The following is a 23,351-nucleotide window of genomic DNA, read 5'->3' on the forward strand; positions in this document are numbered from 1 at the left end:
TATTTCACTGCAACAAAGAGCGCATAAAGTATCATTAAACACGATATTTTATTTAAGATTTTTTTTGTGGGGGCCGTGAGCAACTTGGTACATACCAACATTTTCTTTCAACAAAAGGAAGATTTTCTAGGCCATTTTCAATACTAACATTTAACATTTTCTTCGCATTTTCCTCGTTTTCTATTTTCGTATTGCGTGCGGTCTTTCAATACCTTTCATTCCAGATTCTCAAAGACGCCCTTGAGAGAAAAACGTAATTATCACCTGATAACCGCCCTTCCCCCGCCCTTCCCTTATTCCAATTGGAGGGGAACAACTTGAAATGGTCAACCACTCCTCAATGAATGACCATTCGGTAAACAATCAGGTCAATGGAGCTCCAGGGACAGCTAATTAACTGGTTAATGACTTTGCTGATGAGGTCCGGAAGGACAGGACATCGGATTTGGGTCCAGGCTCGGGTTCCAGGATTTAGTATTATCGTCCTGTGGACGAAATCCTAAAAGTAGGAGACCTTGATTTGGGTGACTGTAGGTAGGATTATTACCTTCCTGTTGTGGTAAGGAAAGAACAAACGAACGTACAGACGCAGTTGAAGGAAGCGATGTAGTACTTACTCTAAATGATTATGAAATTTGGCGATGTAATAAGCCCCCTCAACCCCCCCAATCTCTCTCTCTCTCTCTCTCTCTCTCTCTCTCTCTCTCTCTCTCTCTCTCTCTCTCTCTCAGCAACAGTTGTGGAAGAGTTTAAAAGAAAGCTAGACAAAATCATTAGGACACTGTGAATAAACAGTAAATCCTGCTCCCAGAGATAAGTGAGCACACGATGTCTCCTCGGATGGACTAACAACAAGTCTTTGAGGCATCCTAATCCGTGTAAATCTCTCTCTCTCTCTCTCTCTCTCTCTCTCTCTCAGCAACAGTGCGGAAGAGTTTAAAAGAAAGTTAGACAAAATCATTAGCAGACTGTGAATGAACAGTAAAACCTGCTCCTAGGGATAAGTGAGCACACGATGTCTCCCCGGATGGACTAAAACAAGTGTTTGAGGCATCCTAATCCTTGTAACTCCCTCTCTCTCTCAGCAACAGTGTGGAAGAGTTTAAAAGAAAGTTAGACAAAATCATTAGCAGACTGTGAATGAACAGTAAAACCTGCTCCTAGAGATAAGAGAGCACACGATGTCTCCTCGGATGAACTAACACCAAGTCTTTGAGGCATCCTAATCCTTGTAATTCCTTGTAACTCTCTCTCTCTCTCTCTCTCTCGCTCTCTCCCCTCTCTCTCTCTCCCTCTCTCTCTCTGTATATATATATATATATATATATATATATATATATATATATATATATATATATATATATATATATATATATATATATATATATATTATATATATATATAATATATATATATATATATATATATATATATATATATATATATATATATATATATATATATATATATATATATATATATATATATATATAACTGTGATCATAGATCTCGGTACTTCTATCTTAAAAAGGTAGCAATGAACCGTGCGTCTAAGGCACTGGCAACACCAACATCCATTTTCTCTCACCCCTCTCCGACACCAACACTCCCCCCCCCCCTCTCTATCTCTCGCTCTCTCTCTCTCTCTCTCTCTCTCTCTCTCTCTACAACACTTCCGCCCCTTCTCCATTACCTAAGGCCATTAAATCCGACTCATGAACTTACAAAAATATATTTATTTAAGAGCAAAGTATTAGCTAAATAAACTCAGGTTCTTAACAAAAAGATTAAAGGAAAGATTGAACTCAGATAACTCCATATTTCTACTACAATAACCAACATTATCTTAGTCACAAAAACTGGGGGGAAAAGTCCCCCCCACAACAGTCTAGTAACACCATGGAACATTAGTCAAGTTCCCATATCAATTAAGTCACCATATTCAGTTCCCCTTTCTCAGAATCGCCTACAAAAAGACAGGAGAACATATCGATAAGCAAAAGATATAAAGCGAAATAAAAAGGTAAATAAAACAGAATATCTTTGATATAAATATTCAAAATACAATCAAGCCACACTTTTGGCCAAAAATAAGTATTCTTACCCATTCAACACAGTATTCACACACACTTTACAAAAAGTACTGTTCGAAGAAGCCATCTTGGCTCTGCCGCCTCTGTAATGATCTCTCACCTTGGTTACCTTACTATCTCGTTATGTAGGGAAAAAGCTCGCACGTACACACAAACTCACACACATTGTTCGCGCCCAAGAAACCACCCATAACCAGTTTCAGAAGGCACCTCTGCAACCACCCATAGCGACAGGACATGGCACTGATCTGTTTAGACAGCAACTTTGACATCGCGCCACCCAATAAGATACATCAGCATTTCCTAAGCTGAGACGTCTTGTCACTTGGACCACTGTGTCCAAGGAGAAGCTAAACTGATGACCTCTACATTCTAAGAAATGTCACAGCACATCACCTTACAACGGTGTCTTAAACATACATATTATTAATAGATCCCTCTTTTTGCATAACACACACACACAAACACACACACACACACACACACACATATATATATATATATATATATATATATATATATATATATATATATATATATATATATATATATATATATATATATATATATATATATATATATATATATATATATATATATATATCTATAATAAATAGTATCAACTCCCACTAATGGTTATGTAATAACCCTCATATAACAATTATTCTGGGCATGAATAAACATTTAACGAGCGTACCTTCATGCCTGGGAAAAAGAGTACAAAGAATTATCCATTTAAATCATATGATCATGTTACTATTCAACATAGGTTAACTTTACTAAAGCACCACAGATAAACGATTTCAGACAACAGGGAAGCAACTGAAGATGTAAACAGTAAAACCTGCATAACGTAAAATATTACTTGGAGATAATATCTAACTACCAGCTACCCCTGTCCTAGCTTAATTATATATATATATATATATATATATATATATATATATATATATATATATATATATGTATATATATAACTATGTGTGTGTTTCTATCCACAATGGTAAAAGAATTTTGACAAATTTGATCAAATGTGTCTTTATATATGAAGATAGCGAGTCTAATATGGAATTCCCATACTATCATTATTATTATTATTATTATTATTATTATTATTATTATTATTATTATTATTATTATTATTAAGGACAAGCACACGATCATGGGGAAAGGATTACAAATTACAGCGCAAAATACTCCAAAATGGACCATCCATATGTCAAAATAGAGGAAGTGGAGAAAACAGGGTAAACTCAAATAAACAAAGCGACATAGTGGCGTCAATATACAATACCTACGTTCAATATGAACGAGACCAAACTGATGAGACGCGCTTTGTTTACACTCCAGGATTCAATATTTACCTCGAGGTGGTTTATAGTACAAAGTTGCTACTGATACTCTTGAAAGACATAATGCTTCCGTAAAACATAGTCTGATTAATATAAAAAGTACAAATTTTCGGTAAATCCAGAGAGTTTTATGTTTGTGCGTATGTACTAATTTCAGAAATAGGACAACGAATGTAACACAAAATAATATTTACAAAATATTTAAGTTTTTATACAATATTTTTAGGGGATTTGCCCTTATTTTTGATGACTGATTTTTGTTTCAAAAATCATTTAAGACATCGGCTAAAAAATACCGTTATAAAATTCTCAGCCAGCGTTGATAAATCTGAATTTATCAACGTTTCGCTCCCAACAGTTAAGGGAATTTAACATCAGTAGAATATATAACGCGTACTCATCGTATTTCTTCGCGCATCTCCATAAATGGGACCAATCTCTCAGACAACACATACTCTTATTTTTATTTGTATGGTGTTTTTACGTTGCATGGAACCAGTGGTTATTCAGCAACGGGACCAACGGCTTTACGTGACTTCCGAATCACGTCGAGAGTGAACTTCTGTTACCAGAAATACACATCTCTAACCTCTCAGTGGAAAGTCCGAGAATTGAACTTGCTGCCACCGAGGTGGCAGGCCAAGACCATACCGATCAAGCCACTGATGCACTAAACATACTTTTAAAACTCCTATGAAATCTGCAACACGTTTTTATGTGATTGTATCATTTAGATTGGATAAGTCAGCTTCTCTTAAGAGGAATACTTACAAAATTTATTATCATTAAGCATGGACTGGCTTTACTGCAGTCATAGTCTTCATCGATTGCTGTTTTATAAAACTATCTTTACTGCAGTCTTGATCTTCATCGACTGCTGTACACAAGGTGAGCAACGAAGACGGTAAAATTGTCCCCTAAAGAATATTTGGGTCTTCACTTTTTTCTGTTCGTCTGTGCATCGTTTTTGATCGTTTATTTTCCGACCTCTCATTTTGTCCTGCTCATTTTTCGCTTACGCGGGGAGTAAGCCTACAAACCACTTTGTTGTTCTTGCTGTTGTTGGTCTTGTTGGGGGGTAGGAAATGTCTATGGAAGAGCCTAAAAAGGTCTGAAAAAGGTGTTTAGCCTTGAGTTGAAGATGCAGAAATTTTAGGATAGAATATCTAGATTTATTTATTAGAATAAAAATGTAAAAAATCAAATAATGTGCATGTTAAACAGTACAGAAAAATTATTTCTAGTAAAATATAGTGTATCTATTTTAATTTTCGTTGGTGAAACAAGGCTCTATTTGACCGTAGATTTTATCATATTTTAATTTACGATAAAAATTAGGAATGCAATGTTTACAACTAATGCGTGAAGGGGAAAAAAACCCTTGCACACGTCCCGAGTAAGCTGGAGGTCGGATCACGCCTTGTATTCGGACACCAGACTCTTTCGCGTCCCAGTTTGTGAACGTTCGATGTTAGATATCAACTCAAAACTTCAATCAAAAATGCTCTTTTACGAAACATACAAGTTTCCAAGACTTAGCACGTTTGAGCTGTCCCACGTCCCACCTTCCACTTTTTACTTTTTATTTTTATAAGCGACAATGGCACTTATAAGCACACAATCTCAGAGATACATTTTCACAAAGGAGTTTTTAGTGAGAACTTGGCACGAGGACTTCCTACTAGATTTCTAGGTTACTAGATTGAAAATGCTGACATGGTTTTCAATAATGAAGTTCGATTAACCCTTTCTTATTTTTCAGTCTGTGTGTGTGTGTGTGTGTGTGTGTGTGTGTGTGTGAGAGAGAGAGAGAGAGAGAGAGAGAGAGAGGATTTGATATCGTGGAGAGCTGATGAGCGTCAGGATTGAGTAAATGATGCAGATATATTTATAATTACATTTATTGCTGCAGGATTTTCATTTTGATAAACCTGGAGTTCCTTTTGTTTGCCAAGTTTTCTTTACATTTTCCTTTTATTGAAACGTCGTTTCTCATTTTCGTGAATAACAGATGCGAGCAAATTGCAGAGAATTTCAGGGAAATGTGTTTTCCCATTATTGAGCCGAGTCATTTCAAACTCTAGTTCATAACGAATCATTTCGTTGTTATGAATATTATCAGTTTTTGAAAAAAATATTCATCGTAGTAAGAGTCTTGAAATGGCGAAACAAACCCACAGTTATGTATATGTACACATATTTAAAGATAAATCTGTACAGAAAGCTTTCAGGAAACTGTTCGATTTCCCTTTTCAATCTGATTAAAAAAGGGAACAAAACGTATTCCCAAAAGTGCTCTTTACAGATTTATCTTTAAATACTTTAAATATATGTATGTATACATAACAGTGGATTTGTTTATCCATTATCAGTGTTCTTATGCTGTGAAAACTGTTCACTGTAAGGACACGCTTTTCTCTAAAAGGTTTCAAGAGTTTGAAGTTCAAATCAAACTAATTTTAAGTTTTAATTTTTCTTAACTTTTTAGTGTTTTTGTCGCTATTAAGAAAATTTATTTGCGTATTTATCATTAACTCACGTAGACTTTAGCCTTTATTTGGGTGAGGGTAAAGTTAGGTATTTTTATTTTGGATCGGAAACAATCCAAAATGTTCATAGTTTGTATTGCATCCCAAGCGAGATTCTTTCATATGACAGATTTGTAAAGGCATAATAATATTTGTCTATATTAAATTGAGGAACATCTAAATATAATTAGAGATATGGATGGCTGTGCATCATTGTTGGTTAATAAAGAGCTTTTTAACTTGTGGGCATACTCTTGTATTCCACACTTTCTATGGAGGTCAGTAGTAGTCCTCGCTCGACCCAACCAACAGACTGCATGATAGCTGGTTGCTTTGTATCCACGATATTATTTCCCTTCACTGCCACATGCTTGATTTCTTTCCCAGCTTCCGTTATCCCTGACAACCATAAACCTCTTTATTTCAGAATTTTATCTTTCAATTCCATATGGTAAATTTATCACAACACAAAGTGCACTGAGGTTATTGAATAATATATATTAATTGCTCAATCAGTCACTCCGTTGTAATGAATCTCTGTTTCAGAAGCATAAAACGTTTTCAGAAAATTGGAAGACTTGAATAAATCATCGACTAAAAAGCTTCTGGTATTGTTCTTTCTCTCAGAACCGAAAAAGCTGCTTACGAATCTTTATTCCAAACGTTACCACCATTTTCGAGGCTGTAGCTGGAACAAAGGTCTTATAGAGAATTGGTCGTAAATTCCGAAGTGTTATATGGGCTTAGGGAAGTGATTTATTGGCCCGAGATCGTATATTTTCGAAATGCCCGAAACTGCCATCTTTTCTCTTATTGTGGCTTTTACATCTTCGTCACTGCGCATGCGTGAGAAAGGCATAATCAGAGGGCCTGTCTGTTTCCACATTAGTTAAACTGAAGAAAATAAAACTACGTAAAAAGGTGTTCATTGCTAGATAATGTTTCAGAAGCAAATCAAAGATTCTTAAAGGTTTTCTATATCCATTTGGAGCCAGTACTTGACAATTCTGATTCATCGCATTTCAGGAAGTGGAAACAATTAAGTTGGCTCTTTGACTTATCAAAATAGAACCATTCTTTATAGAAGAGAGGAGATGGACAGTTACGTGGAAATAATGATCAAAGATTGTCAGTATGGAAGAGTCAATCAATATATATAGATATATATATATATATATATATATATATATATATGTATGTATGTGTATATATATATATATATATATATATATATATATATATATATATATATATATATATATATATATGAATAGTTTTAGACCTCCAGTTTCCAGCAACTAGTACTTCATTGTGAAGCTTATAGACCCCTACTCCACTCTGAAGGTGACCAGCCACAATCGAATAACTGTCAGGTATTAATTCCCCAATTCTGACTAAATCTCTTCATCCTATGCCGGGATCCAACTCGGGATCGTCTCGTTCGAGGTGATGTTTGATGTCATTGTGATTATTAGTGGAGATAGAGAAAAAATTTTTCTGCTACCCTTTGGGGCTCTTCCAGAGAAATTGCCCACTCAGGGCTTAACCGTGAATGGAATATATACGATTTGGGCAAAAGACCAAGCACTGGCAACTATGAGGTCAAGGACTGGTAACTATGATGTCACGCACAGGTCATTCAGTGCTGAAAAAGGAAACAGTGAAATGGTTTGATAGGTGAAACAATTGTTAGAGAGGTTGGAAAGTCAGATGTAAGAAAGAGAATATGAACGGAGGTACAGTTAAAGGAATGAAAGGGGTCGAAGGGACGCTGCAAAGAACTCTTAAGTAATGCCTACAGTGCACGGCGTGAGGTCCACTGATGGCACTAGCACCCCCTGCAGGTCTTTATCGTGAAGAGCCTTGTAAGTGAACAGGAAAACAGAACATCATTAGGGAAACATTTTCATCATAATAGCATAATAAACACGAAAGGGGAATGCTCTTGTTATGTGCTTACGAAACTGGCGATTGGAGAACGTTAGAGAAATCTTCGTAGAACGAATTTTGAAGCTGGTGAGCGAATTTTAATGCGCCTTAAAAACGGGACTGGAGAGGATAAGTAAAGTTTATCGGAAAATATCAATGCACTTTGACACGAAATCTGCAATGCATTTTTTAGGGAGGGAAAAACACTCTAAATATCTGTTTAATTTACCTATATAATCTATACCTATATTTTACAAAATTGCAATCATTGGACTTCCATCTTGGACTCCCCAGAAAGAGCTGGAAGGAAAGATTGCATCACCGAACTCCGCGCAAACTAAGCAAATTCCAGTAATAAATTCTTTGAAGTCATAATGACCCTTAAATATTTCTACTATATCAAATTTTACAGCGAATAACAAGGAAGGCCAAGTCATTAATCCGAGAATTTCATGGCGACTCGCTTCCTGTATTGGTAACCCCGAAAGGTTGACGATGCACTGCACATATGTTGGTCTTATTTCTCTCTTGGCTTCAAGCGGAGAGAGAGAGAGAGAGAGAGTAGAGAGAGAGAGAGAGAGGAGAAGAGAGAGAGAGAAGTACGTGGGAAAGTATATCTTTACAATACCCTCTTCTTCATGCAGTATGAAGATGTAGAGAGGAGAGAGAGAGAGGAGAGAGAGAGAGAGAGAGAGAGAGAGAGTAAGTACGTGGACGGTTTATCTTTACAACAACCCGTTCTTCATGAGTATTGGGAGGCATGAGTATAAAAGTGTATAGTCGAGGACTGCCGTTAACAGATAGATAGATATAGAGTTCGTTTTCAACTTCTGGCCTTTTACGTCTGAGTGGCTTTGCAGTGTGTTTAAGCTTTCACTTTTTCTTATGATATATGCAATTCCTACACACTATTCGTACCTTGCTCTAGTTGCGACGTATGCGACGTACACCGGTAGGCTAATTTTCAGGCCCATCATTTGACTGCCTGTGTTAGGGACTGTACAGAGATTTACTCCCAAGTGGGGCGAACAATTTTGCATGCATACATACAAATAATATACATACGTACTAATATCTATATATATATATATATATATATATATATTTAAATATTTATCACATCACCGTGATTCATATAAATCATTCGAGCTACAAATGTCCTTTAATATCTAATTCGCTCTATTCATATATGTACCGAGGGGGAATTATTTAGTTGATAATAATTTCGTACCCCCCTCGGTACATATATGAAAATATATGAATTCCGAGGTAGAGCGAATTAGATATTAAAGGACATTTGTAGCTCGAATGATTTATATGAATCACGGTGATGTGATAAATATTCATAATAAGGCTGCGTGGGTCAAACGCTCGAATCGGCTAGCATGGTGGAGGGGGTTCCATATCGATTCTAATTACAAATACAACGAGATTGACGTTGATTTGAAATGGTCAGAATCGATATAAACCTTTAGCCTCTCTTGATAGCCGTTTCGGTAGCGTCACTGTCCGATCCTGATTTCGTTCCCCGTCCAACTGGACGGTGGTTCGATCCCATGAGGGTACGAAATTATTATCAACTAAAAAATTCCCCCTCGGTACATATATGAAAATATATCAATTCCGAGGTAGAGCGAATTAGATATTAAAGGACATTTGTAGCTCGAATGAGATATATATATATAATATAATATATATATATATATATATATATATGTGTGTGTGTGTGTGTGTGTGTGTGTTTATTCCCATTTCGAAGGCTATTCAGTTTAGACCACACGCCCAGCTTTGTATTGTCCAATATTGCTTAAAATGCTTTGCACTTTATTTCCCGAAAGCAATCTTCAGGTGCCCATAATTTTTTTAGGAATATCCTGTGATGAATTTAAAGAAATGTGAAACGTTATTTGGAAAATGCTCTCTCTCTCTCTCTCTCTCTCTCTCTCTCTCTCTCTCTCTCTCTCTCTCTCTCTCTCTCAACGGATCATTACTCAGCCATAATGACTGAGATTTATGGCGAATATTTTTTTGTTTGTATCTCAATTTACATTTTAGTCCGGGCATTATGCCTTCATTCCCAGGAAGCGGAAGGATCTTTGGCAAGATTCCACAGCCAATTGCGCTTTCATGAATTATTCAGAGGAAAGTTGTGGCCGCCTCTCTCTGTCGCTTTTTCTCATCTTGAGAGGCTCCTTTGACACTCGGGGGGAAAGTCTCTATTTCCATAAGCTACGGAGGCCTCCAGCAGAGGAGACGTCCCTGTTATCAGAAAAGGAAACTATTTTTGTGTCAGCTGTCTGTCCGTCCGCACTTTTGTATTTTTTTTTTTTTTTAAAGAAAAATATTCTGGACTTTTGTCTGTCCGTCCACACTTTTATTCATTTTTTTTTCAGAAAAGAAAACTATTCTGAAACTTTGTCTCTCAGTCCACTTTTATTTGTATTCTACCTTTTTTTTTTTTATTAGCGACGGCTTTATCTGTCCGTCATAACTTTTTCTGTCCGTCCTCAGATCTTAAAAACTACTGAGGCTAGAGGGCTGCAAATTGGCATATTGATCATCCACCATCCTATCATCAAACTTACCAAATTGCGGCCCTCTAGCCACAGTAGTGTTTATTTTATTCAAGGTTAAAGTTAGCCATGATCGTGCGTCTGGCTACGATATAGGACTGGCCACCACCGGCCCGTGGCTGAAAGCTTCATGGGCCACAGCTCATACAGCATTATACACTGTACAGAAAACTCGGTTGTGCATTTTTGACTGTCTTTTTTTCGCGTCCTTCCTAGAATATGTATTAGATTGCCTTAGTATGTAATGGTTTCATAAAAAACCAAACGACATCAATATAAACTATTGCACCCCGTAGGGGGGTAGGGCAGTCAATGCACCTCCAAGGGTACACTGTAGGCATTACTGAAGGTTCTTTGCAGCGCCCCTTCGGACCCTCAATGCAACCCCTTTACTGTATCTCTATTTATATTATCTTTCTTCCATCTTGATACCCATTCTTTCTCAACTTTAGTTTCACAGTTTTCCTCCTTTTACACCTTTCAAACCTACTTACTCTCAATTTTCCTTTCCAGGGCTGAATGACCTCATATAGGTCCCATCGCTTGGCCTTTGGTCGAAACTTTATTTTCCTATAACTATTACAAGCACAACTACGCGAAATCTGTTTTCCAAGGTGACTCTTGTGGAGAACAAAAGTCAACCAGTCATTATTTTCTAAATAAAAGGGGACAAGAAGTCGAGTGCAATAATCCTATTTATTAAAATGTTAATCAAAATAATTGAAGTCGCATAAAAATTTTTCTTCATTCTCGTTTTTTTAGATAGTTTATTAAATGATTCTGCGTCTGGAATTTCGTTTTGATGGTGAAACCCTTGAAAAAAAAATGTATGACTGAAAAAATTTTAAAATTTCAGAGTGAATTATGTCTTTTGTACACAGGCCAAAGGAACAGAGTACTACACTTTATTAAGGCAAATTGATTTATGTTAAATATGTGATTCATTTATGACGTTCATCTGAAGATTTATGTATGTATGAATATACGTTTGTATGTGTAATACGTATAATGTTAGCCAGATAAGCAAAGGCGTCACTGTAAGTAGCGAGTTACCATGTTCGGTGGTTCGAGCCCAAGCGACGACGAGCTTCTTATCGACAAAAAAAATTCCCCTTCGGTTCACACACACACACACACACACACACACACACACACATATATATATATATATATATATATATATATATATATATATATATATATATTACGCATTCACACATATATATGTATATATATATATAATATATATATATATATATATATATATATATATATATATATATATATATATATTACGCATTCACACATATATATGTATGATATAAAAATATATATATATATATTCATATAAATATATATATATATATATATATATTTATAATAATATATATAATATATATATATATATATATATATATATATATATATATATATACATATATAATATATATATATATAGTATATATATATATATATATATATATTTATATATATATATATATAATGTCGTATACACATATATCTATACAAATATGTGTGTGAGTGTGTGTGTGTGTTTTGAACAAAGTTTCACAAATAAAGTAAATAGTATTCTAACATTTTGAAAAAAATATTGTACTACACAAACATGATTCTCCGTATTAATAAATTATGAAAAATTATAATGATGTTTACCATAATATCGCAACTTCCAGTGAAGGCTGCTGACCTCGCTCGAGAACATTTTTTTCCCGCGGAAAGGAAGTTGTGTCAACAAGATTATAGGGTGATTAACCTTTCTTTCCCCACCCTTCATTTCCTGTGCTCTGGAGTCATGAGAGAGATTTGGCTCCTACGATCATGAAGAATTTATTTTTAATTCTTCACGTGTAAAAGTTTTAACGAAATGTTTTGAGACATGTTGTCGCTTACTCGGGGACTGTTGTTGTTGTAGTTGTTGTTCGACGGTGAAACAACGGCGCTATTTGACTATTTATAATTTTAGCACACGCCCCGTATAAGCTGGAGGTTGGATCACGCCTTTTTTGTATGATACTTCATCATAGTTTTAGTTTATTAGAAATTATCTGTAGGCATTAGAATTATGAGTGTCTATGCTTAATTTCATACTTAGAATTGCAGAGGTCTTGTAACTCAAAGCAACTCTCTCTCTCTCTCTCTCTCTCTCTCTCTCTCTCTCTCTCTCTCTCTCTCGCAAGTTTTGTAAATCAAAATATTTCGGCGTTCAAAATCTGGAGAATCTGAATTTCAATAATATTAAAAACGCAAGATCGTTTTTCTTTATCAATTTTCATTTGAAAGAGAGAACCAAGTCTTGCTTGAAAATTCAACGACAAATCATACTTGAACTTGACATTTCACTTGCGAGAGAGAGAGAGAGAGAGAGAGAGAGGAGAGAGAGAGAGAGAGAGAGAGAGAGGCTACTACTTTTTGCAGTTTATTAGACAATTCATCTTTGCTTTTGTGAGAATAATAAGGGCAAGAATGAGTCTTTCCTCGCCCCTTTCTCTTTTTCTCTGTCGCACAACAGGATTATTTTCTTCGAAATCACTTGAAGACGAATTCAAGTATTATTTCTGAGCTCGTTGAACACACGGTCCAGGATTAGGCTGTTTTCCATTAAGAGATAATAGAGTCATTTATTTCCCTTTAGTCGTTGTGGTGTTTTACAATCTTAATTAAATCCAGGCGCTTTTGCATTTGTCTCGTTTCATTCTCATGTAGTGTTGCTTTCGTTGTTTGTTTGTTTAGTGTTTTTATGTTCCATGTAACCAGTGGTTATTCAGCAACGGACCATCGGCTTTACGTGACTTCCGAACCACATCGAGAATGAACTTCTATCACCAGAACTTCTTTCGTTGTAACTGACTGTAAACAGTTTAGCATCTGCTGTGATGGACATAATACTGCATCTGTTTGAATGGGTGCCATGCAGTATTTCAGCTGTTTTATTGGAAATTTTGCATATTGCATCGGCTGTATTAGATGTAATGCACATTTGCATTTGTTGTAGATGATGTCATGCACTTTTGCGTCTGACGTCTTTGCATCTGCTGTATCTTTAGCAGCTATTCGCTGGAAGACATAAAAAGGTTCCTTTCGCTGCTGACTAATTTCCATATTAATTAAATAATATTCTCATTCCTTGCCGACTCCGACCTTTGACAGTACTGCATTTGAGGTATCTTGCCCAAAGGCAAACTCAAGCACATACATTTTTATTATTATTTTGGTATTCCGAATTCAACTTTATTCCTATGGCATATCCGTTTCTTATAAGCATATATCTTTTACGGTATTATTGTTATGAGAAGATTACATCCACATTATAAGGACTGAAGCAGATGAAACGCGTAGGGCAGTGTAGTACCTTCATGCGTGCACACTGTAGGCATTACTTCAGGTTCTTTGCAGCGTGCCTTCGGCACCTAGCTGCAACCCCTTTCGTTCCTTTAACTCGACCTCCTTTCATATTCTCTTTCTTCAATCTTACTTTCCACCCTCTCCTAATGACTAATTCATAGTGCAACTGCTTTGAGGTTTTCCTCCTGTTACACCTTTCAAACCTTTAACTGTCAATATCCGTTTCAGCGCTGAATGACCTCATAGGTCACAGTGCTTGGCCTTACTCAAATCACTGGAAAGTCAATGAAATACGGCAAACACAAAGGGTGTTTTAGGCAATTCTGGATTCCTGTCACTTCTGTCATGAAATTACTTCACAGGAAGCTTTGGAATCTAGCTTACGCCGAGTTGCGTCTTGAAACAGGATATATATATATATAATATATATATATATATATATATATATATATATATATATATATATATATATAATATATACCGTATATATCATATATATATATATATATATATATATATATATATACGTATATATATATATATATATATATATATATATATATATCCGTATATATATATATATATATATATATATATTTATATATATATATATATATATATATATATATATATATATATATATATTTAAGTTGTTCAATTACTGGCGCCAGCATATTTCAAGCGAATCCTTAGGAGTTATTTTGAACGTAGTAAAGATTAATATTGGCAAGAGAAAGATGAAAGTGGATAACCTTTGGAAATTATGAAAACTGAAATAGAGCTAATTTAGCCACTGATATTCACAGTAGGAATTGGACAATCAAGATGGTAACTGGTAACTTATGAACTTAATGAAGCAAAAACACTAATTATGAACTTCATTAAGCAAAACACTAATTTGAAAGGCAGATGCATGATTTGATTACAGCTGACTGCGAAATAGTAGATTAAAATGGTTTATCATTTGCTATTCAAGAATGCTAGTACTATTTTGGCTTTGTTTTTTATCATTGTCGAGTTACTGGGTGTTTTTATGCAGATAAGGTATTTGTTTTGATGTTATTTACTTAATTCATCCATTCTATCTTTCTTCGTGTTTGCAAATGTAAGAACATTTCCAATACGCGTTATTCAAACCTCTTGCTACTCCTGTGTTTTTCGTCATACAACCAATGATTTTACAGGTCCATCCAGTAGTTTTTTAGGGTCATATCCACAGACTAGCTGTCAGGTTACAAGGCAAATGTTTTCCGTAAAAACTAAACGTTTGTATCGTTTTCTGATTTTTTTTTTTACATAATTCCCTGAGCCATATCTATAACATTTTGTGCTTCATTTTTGTCTTCGTGCCAAGTCTTATTCCTTACGCAATAAAACTGTAATTTGTTTTTGTCGTGATTTGTGGTTACTTGCAGCCATCGTGCAGTTGCCTATTTTTATTTGTCTTTCTGTTAACCTTAAAAGCAACAATACCTTCGCCAAAAATCAGGCTCAAGTCTCACGACCTAAGTGGGCTTCCCTCGCGAATCTCTGGAGTTAAACGTCCCTCAGCATAAATGGATGCAAATGCGCGAACCTCATCTTGAACTTAAAAAGAGATTCAGGGGGGAAAATAAAGCGTTGATTTAAGCCCTGAAGGCTTCTGGGATCTTGGCTTTATGCTGCGTTGCATCTTGAAAGCGCTTTCGCGAAGGGAGGAAGAATTCGGATACCCCTGAACGCTTTTCATTGGTAGTGAGCATGCAACATTTTGGAAGCAAAATACTCTGGACTTATTTTAGATGAGAGAGAGAGAGAGAGAGAGAGAGAGAGAGAGAGAGAGAGAGAGAGAGAGAAAATTTATCCGTCTGCGTCCATTTAAAAGACGAAACGATTGTAAAATTTTGCATATGAATCCTTTGAGGTTACTTTAGGTGAGAGAGAGAGAGAGAGAGAGAGAGAGAGAGAGAGAGACTGTATATCTGAATAATAAGTGGCTCCATCTGGATGGTATAAGAATCATTAAACTGTGTATGTATATTAATATATATAATATATATATATATATATATATCATATATATATATATATATATATATATATATATAATATATACGTATATATATATATATATATATATATATATATATATATATATATATATACATACACAGTTTAATGTTTCTTATACCATCCAGATGGAGCCACTTGTTATTCAGATATACAGAGAGAGAGAGAGAGAGAGAGAGAGAGAGAGAGAGATAAAATTTATCCGTCTGCGTCCATTTAAAAGACGAAACGATTGTAAAATTTTGCATATGAATCCTTTGAGGTTACTTTAGGTGTGTGTGTGTGTGTGAGAGAGAGAGAGAGAGGATGAGAGAGAGCGAGAGAGAGAAAGCGTCATTCTCTATACGTTTTACTTTTCCTCATAGGAAATTCATTTGAACATAACCCAAGTGTATTATTCGTGGAGTAACGTTTCAGATTAATTATCAGCGATCTTGACTGTCTACTTTGTCAGAGTAGATCTTTTGAAAATGACTATAGATTTATCGTAATTGCCGTGCAGAAGACCATAAATTATCAGTTAAAACAAGGCGTGAACCGACCTCCAGCTTACTCTGGGCGCGTGTTAAAATCTACGGATAAATAGTGCGTTGTTCCACCATCAAAAATTAGAATAAATACGCTAAATCTTAAAAAAAAAAAAATTCTCTACTGTTTAACATGAACATTATTATTGTTTTTTTTCTATTTTCTTTCCGAAAACATAAATCATAGATATCCTACCCTAAAAAAATTCCTGTATCTTTAACTCAACGCGAAAACACCTTTTTCAGATCTTTTTTAGCCTCTTCCACAGACCTTTCCTACACACCCCCCAAACAAGAACAACAACAACAACAACAACAAACAGAAGAAGAAAAAAACAAAAAAAAATGGTTTGTAGGCTTACTCCCCGAGTAAGCGAAAATTCTTAATTACTTAACATATAAATAAGAATAATCTGTAATATTCTTAATTACTCAACACATAAATAAGAATAATCTGGAATATTCTTAACTACTTAACACATAAATAAGAATATTCTGGAATATTCTTAATTACTTAACACATGAATAAGAATTTGGAATATTCTTAATTACCTAACACATAAAAAAGAAAAATATGGTGTACTCTTAATTACTCAATACATAAATAAGACTATTCTGGAATACTCTTAATTGCTTGACACATAAACAAGAATATTCTGGAATAGTCTTAATCACTTAACATATAAATAAGAATAATCTGGAATATTCTTATTTACTTAACACATAAATAAGAAATATCTGAAATATTGCAGCTCAATTAAAATATTTTATAGGTTCACAGACTTCGCGCTAATTAACCTAATTAGCGTGAATTATATATATTATATATATATATATATATATATATATATATATATATGTATGTATATATATATATATATATAATATATATTATATATATATATATATACACCACACATATATATATATTATATATATATATATATATATATATATATACTATATATATATATATATCTATATTATATATATATAATATATATACACATATATATATATATATATATATATATATATAATATATATATATATATATATATATATATATATCTATATATATAATATATATATGCAAAATGGGAACGCATAAAAAATGCAGAACCAGTGAAGAAGTAGGGAAGTGTCCATATAGTATTATCTTTGTCTCCTGACGGAGAGACGGTCCCTTGCCATCACCCGATGTCCTTAGGTGCTTTCAGTCTCACATAAGATTTGCTCAAAGGGCTCTCTTCAAATCCGTTTGTGATGCAAATACAACTGAGAAGGGGATGAGGAATTCAGTGTAAAAATGCGATGTATACAGACTTACATACAGACACGTTTGTGTTTGTATGTATGTGTGATATATATATATATATATATAAATATATATATATATATATATATATATATATATATATATATATATATATATATATATATATATATATATATATATATTATATCATACACAGTTTAATGATTCTTATACCATCCAGATGGAGCCACTTATTATTCAGATATACAGTCTCTCTCTCTCTCTCTCTCTCTCTCTCTCTCAAAGCACTCTTGTCACTATTTTATCCAATATATAATAGGAAATCCTTATCCTCAGCAGTCTTCTGTATAAGCATCTAAAGGTCTTCGTTGGGGCGCACAAAAAAAAAAAAAAAATTCTCATAGCACCACTGTCCCTTTTTCCTTCAAGAGAAATTAATTTCTGTTTTGCGACGGAATTTGGAATTCCGTGAAAGATGTAGTTTCTTTTCTCGGCTCTCAGCATTCCATTGCTTTATATAACACTTTTTTTTCTTCTAATCTATTTATTTTTTGTTTGGTTTGTATGGTGTTTTAACGTTGCATGGAACCAGTGGTTATTCAGCAACAGGACCAACGGCTTTACGTGACTTCCTGTAGATGCTCAGTTTTTCATTTGCTAATCGCATTTTCCTGTTCCTCGGCGTGAATCAGGTTTTGTTGGGGCGAGGAATCCTGCCGGAACGTCTAATGGAGCCATTCATTTTGGCCTTTTCTTTGTCTCCTAATTCTCGTTCAATGAAACCTTCCAGAAGTTTTTTTTTTTTTTTTTAGTTCCTTTCTGTGGTAATTGAAAGTTTCAGCGGGAGTTCTCCCCCCACCCCCTCCCCCACCCCAATTGATTTGGCGGCGAAAGAAATGGGATTTCTCCAGCTGTTCTTTTTCCCATCCCATCCGAATTGGTTCCTCACCAAATTTTTTTCTCCGTTACGTAATATATACAGCAGACGGCTTTAAACACCCGGCTAATTAAGCAACGATGGCTGACCAATGGTCAGTCCTGGGGTGGCTGACCATTAAAAAGAATTTCGACGCCGCCTGCGCTTGAGTTCCTAGTGCGTTCTTGGCAGGGCTATGGTCCAGAAGCCTCACCCAAAATATTTTATGAAAACCGGAACTGCCTCCTTTAAGGGGAAAAAGGTTTGTAGAGGGTTTCTCAAGGACCTCATTCGTATACTCTTCTCAGTTTGTACTGTTTACGGAAACACTTCGTATGAGAAAGATTTCCAGATTGAGTTGTTGTAAACTAATGATTTTTGGCTTTATCCTTCACTATTTACCTCCGTTTCCCTTGTAAGTAGAGTGGTGTTGTTTAGAAGTTGTTCACTGATTGTTCGGTTTATTCTCACCCTTGCCTGTGCACACAATAAATGAGAGTTTGGAAGAGAAGAATGCTGCTAAACTTTGACGAATTTACCGACTTGTCGTTCTGTTGCCTTAGTAGGTGCAGCTAAACACCAGAAACCACAATTATTTAGCGTTTTACTTTAGTAGTTTGTTGAATGGCGTGACGTTTTCAGGTCTAAAATATAACCCTGTACGTTTTGTTGTCACTATTTAGACTTTATCGTCGATGTTTTGTGTTGCCATTCACACCAGTTTTACAATATCAACACGCCAATAACCTGACTTCTCAGTTTGCCTGTCTCGATCTACTACAAAATTGGCCTTGATGAGGCATACACCCCTCCCCCCTTTTAGGATGTGTGGAACTAATCATAAGGCAATCTCTCTCTCTCTCTCTCTCTGTATCGCATATACCAAATACCAACCGAGTAGAGCCTATAAAGGGGAAATGAATTTGTCCTCGATGTTTAGGAAACACAGCTCATCACGCCCCCCCCCCCCCCCCGCCCCCCCCCCCCCCCCCCCCCCCCCGCCACCCCCGACCCACACCGAATGGCCTTCCGGGAAGGAGAGGTCGTTTGAAGAAGGATCAATGCTGGTCCCCTCAGTCGTCTTCTGGCGATACGGGATTTGGATCAGTTGGTGCCAAGAGGTAGTATTTTGAGGAAGATACTTGACAGGGATAACGTCATTATTCTCTCTCTCTCTCTCTCGTCTCTCTCTCTCTCTCTCTCTCTCTCTCTCTCATTTGTTTTTCTGCATACTTCCCCTTCTGCGACTTATGTTGTTTATCTCATATTTTCTTATTATACTTCTTTTTTTGTCTAATCTTCAGCTTATCCATGTTTGTTGTAATCTTCAAACCCTTCTATTCTGTTCTCCTCTTTTTTCTTGGAGAGTTGTTCTTCGTTTGTTTTTGTTTGTTTGTTTGTATGGGGTTTTGACGTTGCATGGAACCAGTGGTTATTCAGCAACGGGACCAACGGCTTTACGTGACTTCCGAACCACGTCGAGAGTGAACTTCTAACACCAGCAAAACAAATCTCTCACACCTCAATGGAATGCCCGAGAATCAAACTCGCGGCCACCGGGGTGGTACGCTAACACCATACCGACCACGCCACTGAGGTGCTTGTTCTTCGTTTGTGAAGGGAGAGCAGAATATTCTCGAGTGTTCTGTAGTTCCTGTAATTATTATTATAAGTATTTGAGACCTCCTTAAAGGCATCGTCGTTTTCTGGTTAAAAGGACGCCGTCGGCCAAAGCTCAGCGATGCTGGACGAGGAGGAGGAGACGAAACTACCTGAAAAGTCCTCCATTTTTGTACGAACGAGCGATGCATATATCCGCTTCCGTGTCCTTTCCTTTTGTCTTCTTAATTAAAAATATTCTTTTAATATCTTTGGTGTTCGGAATGCCAGCGACGACACCGCTCTTGCGAATGTCTTTTGATGACGTACTGGAAATAGTTTTGCAGTGTTTTATTAAGGAAAATGAAATTTCGAAGGTGTTATGAAATCTTGCTCAGGGAGGCGGACGTCGCGCTTCTGAGGATACCTGCATTTTTCAGTTTTCAAGTTTTTATTAGGTTTTATGAAATAATTTATCTAACCCTTATATGAGAATCTTTCCTTATTAGGTAACTTGCTTAATAAACGCGTTATTACGTTTACATCATCCCTGGAGACTTATTTTAACCTAAAGTTGATTAGACGTTGAGATGAGGCCACCAATATTGAAACAGTTTCTTAAGTGTTAATAATGTAAATTCATGGTTCAACGTTCAAGTTAATACTTCAATCATTCCCTTAAGCTCTTTCAGTCTGTTTATCATTTAATATTTGAGATCTTGTTGAACTGAGAATAAAGGTTTAAAAGGAATATTATGAATCAGTTGGCATGTTACAGTTAAAAACGACACAGTTTGGAATCATGGAAATTCTCTATGCAGATGAGACAATCATGATTGGCTTGGGTCCAGAAAGTCTTTTAACCTTTAAAAAAAAAATCCGTCTCTAAGACTTAAAAAACCCACATCTTTCGCACATCTTCAATAAGATGGTTCCTGTGGTAGCAAATGTCCCAATTTTTATAATTTTTTTTATTGACATCTCTTGAGAGTTTTTTCATTATTAAATATCAAAAGCCGACCGTCGGAAAAGGTTGTCCTTTTTCGTCTGCATCTCTTTAAGAATTTTCTTCCGACGAGTCGTTGGTTGGTCATTTCGTTACTTTTCACTTTCATTTTCCATTATTCATTGTGCGTTATCTTTAATTGTCATTTATTTTTCATTATCTATTATTTGTTATTTTTTATTTTCATTATTGATTTTTCATTGTTCTTTATTCATTCCGTTATGTTTTATTTTCATTTTGCATTATTCATTGTTCGTTATTTGTTATTTCGTGACTTTCATTTGTCATCATTCATCATTTGTTTTTTTCGTTATTTTTTAGTTTCCATCATTCATCATGTATTGTTCTTTATCTGTTCATTCCGTTATTTTTATTCTTTCTCGTGCTTAGTTTGACAATGTTCTCGGTCTCAAATTTAGTTCCTCTCTTTACTTCCTCATCAAACTATCGGTTTCTTGACTTTGTTTTTGTTTTGCGTTGTTTACAATAATTCGTGTTTACCTTTTAATTCTTAAGTGTTTTTGTGCGGTTATTCTATTCACAGCCACAGAGCAACAGCTGCGTCGAATAAGGTCGCAAATCCGATGCTGGTCTCGTTTCGAAATCATTTGTGCTTTGAAGAAAAGCGTAATAATTATGAAATTGCATCAGTTCTTTATCAGTATGTAATACCATCGGGGGGAGGTAATCGTCGAGCAACTATAGTAGATTCACATCAACCGTGCATTTGATGTCTGGGCCAGTCCCTTACGACGCTCCTGATTGGCTGTTGATAAGCCAATCACAGGGCTGGAAACTCTCAGTCTCTCTCGAGATTTCACATGGGTGGGATCTATGATCCACCTCTCCTGAGAGATACGTCTTTCAAAAGTATCCCTCAGGAGAGATGGAACATACATCCTGCCTGTGTGAACTCTCGAGAGACAGAGTTTCCAGCCCTGTGACTGGCTTATCAGTAGTCAATCAGGAGCATCGTAAGGGACTGGCTTAGACATCAAAGGCACGGTTGATGTGAATCTACTACTGTGTGACTAACAGAAATATGTCATTCGCTCATGTATGCCCTTATTTGGATTTTGGCGCATTAGCACAACGGTGCCTGTTCCCCTCCTCCTCCCCCCAACCAACCCGGGCAACCGAGACCTCTCTTAAGGCACGACCCTTTCTGGAACCTCCTCTTCATCTTAATCCTTATGACTCCCAAAGTGCTAAAAACAGCATATAACCGAGTCACTGAAACTATGAAACGGGAACAGACGGTAGGAGTCTGCAGTTGGTTACATTAAGGCCTCTAAAATAACCAAGAGAATGAGTGAATGTGTTGCGATAGTTTATGAAAATACTTAATCAAGCAACATTTCTCGGAATGGATCGATTAGTCTGGGAAGTATTTCCTTCTCAAGAGGCCAAGTTGCACTACACATGATCTTCAATGATACTTTGCCTTCAGCAGCAATCAGCGTCGATGAGACTTTCTGGATTGCAAACAATATGATGTTAATGAAGATGACAGCGCTTCCTCGCCGGCTTATAACTTAGTTACTATGTAAATGCAAACTTGAACGAAGGCATCAATTGGATGCGTATTGAAAGCTGAGGAAATTCCCATGGTTTCTCTCTCTCTCTCTCTCTCTCTCTCTCTCTCTCTCTCTCTCCAGAGGAGTTCCTCTCTCCATATTTCACTCTCTCTCTCTCTCTCTCTCTCTCTCTCTCTCTCTCTCTCTGGAGGAGTTGCTCTCGCCATGTTTCACTCTCTCTTTCTCACTGGAAGTTGCTCTCTCTCTCTCTCTCTCTCTCTCTCTCTCTCTATATATATATATATATATATATATATATATAGTCTCAGTAATTGGGCGGCTACTGGAAATCTTAGCTTGATGATGAATAATAGTGCCAAGACTAGGAAGAACATTCTTTAATATTACGAGCTTTCGAGGTTTAAAACCTCATCTTCAGGCTGAAAAAATGACAAGGATGAGAAATCATAAATATTACATTAAAATTAATTGTCTGATTAAAAGCTTCAGTAAAAACATAAAATCAAAACGAACATCACATACAAACTAAAAATTAAAAATTACGAAAAACAAAAAAAAAACTAAAACAAAGCGCAAATCATACAAAAACAGAGATAAAA

The sequence above is a fragment of the Macrobrachium nipponense genome, chromosome 19 (genome assembly GCF_015104395.2).
Source record: "Macrobrachium nipponense isolate FS-2020 chromosome 19, ASM1510439v2, whole genome shotgun sequence".
In the NCBI taxonomy this organism is placed as follows: domain Eukaryota; kingdom Metazoa; phylum Arthropoda; class Malacostraca; order Decapoda; family Palaemonidae; genus Macrobrachium; species Macrobrachium nipponense.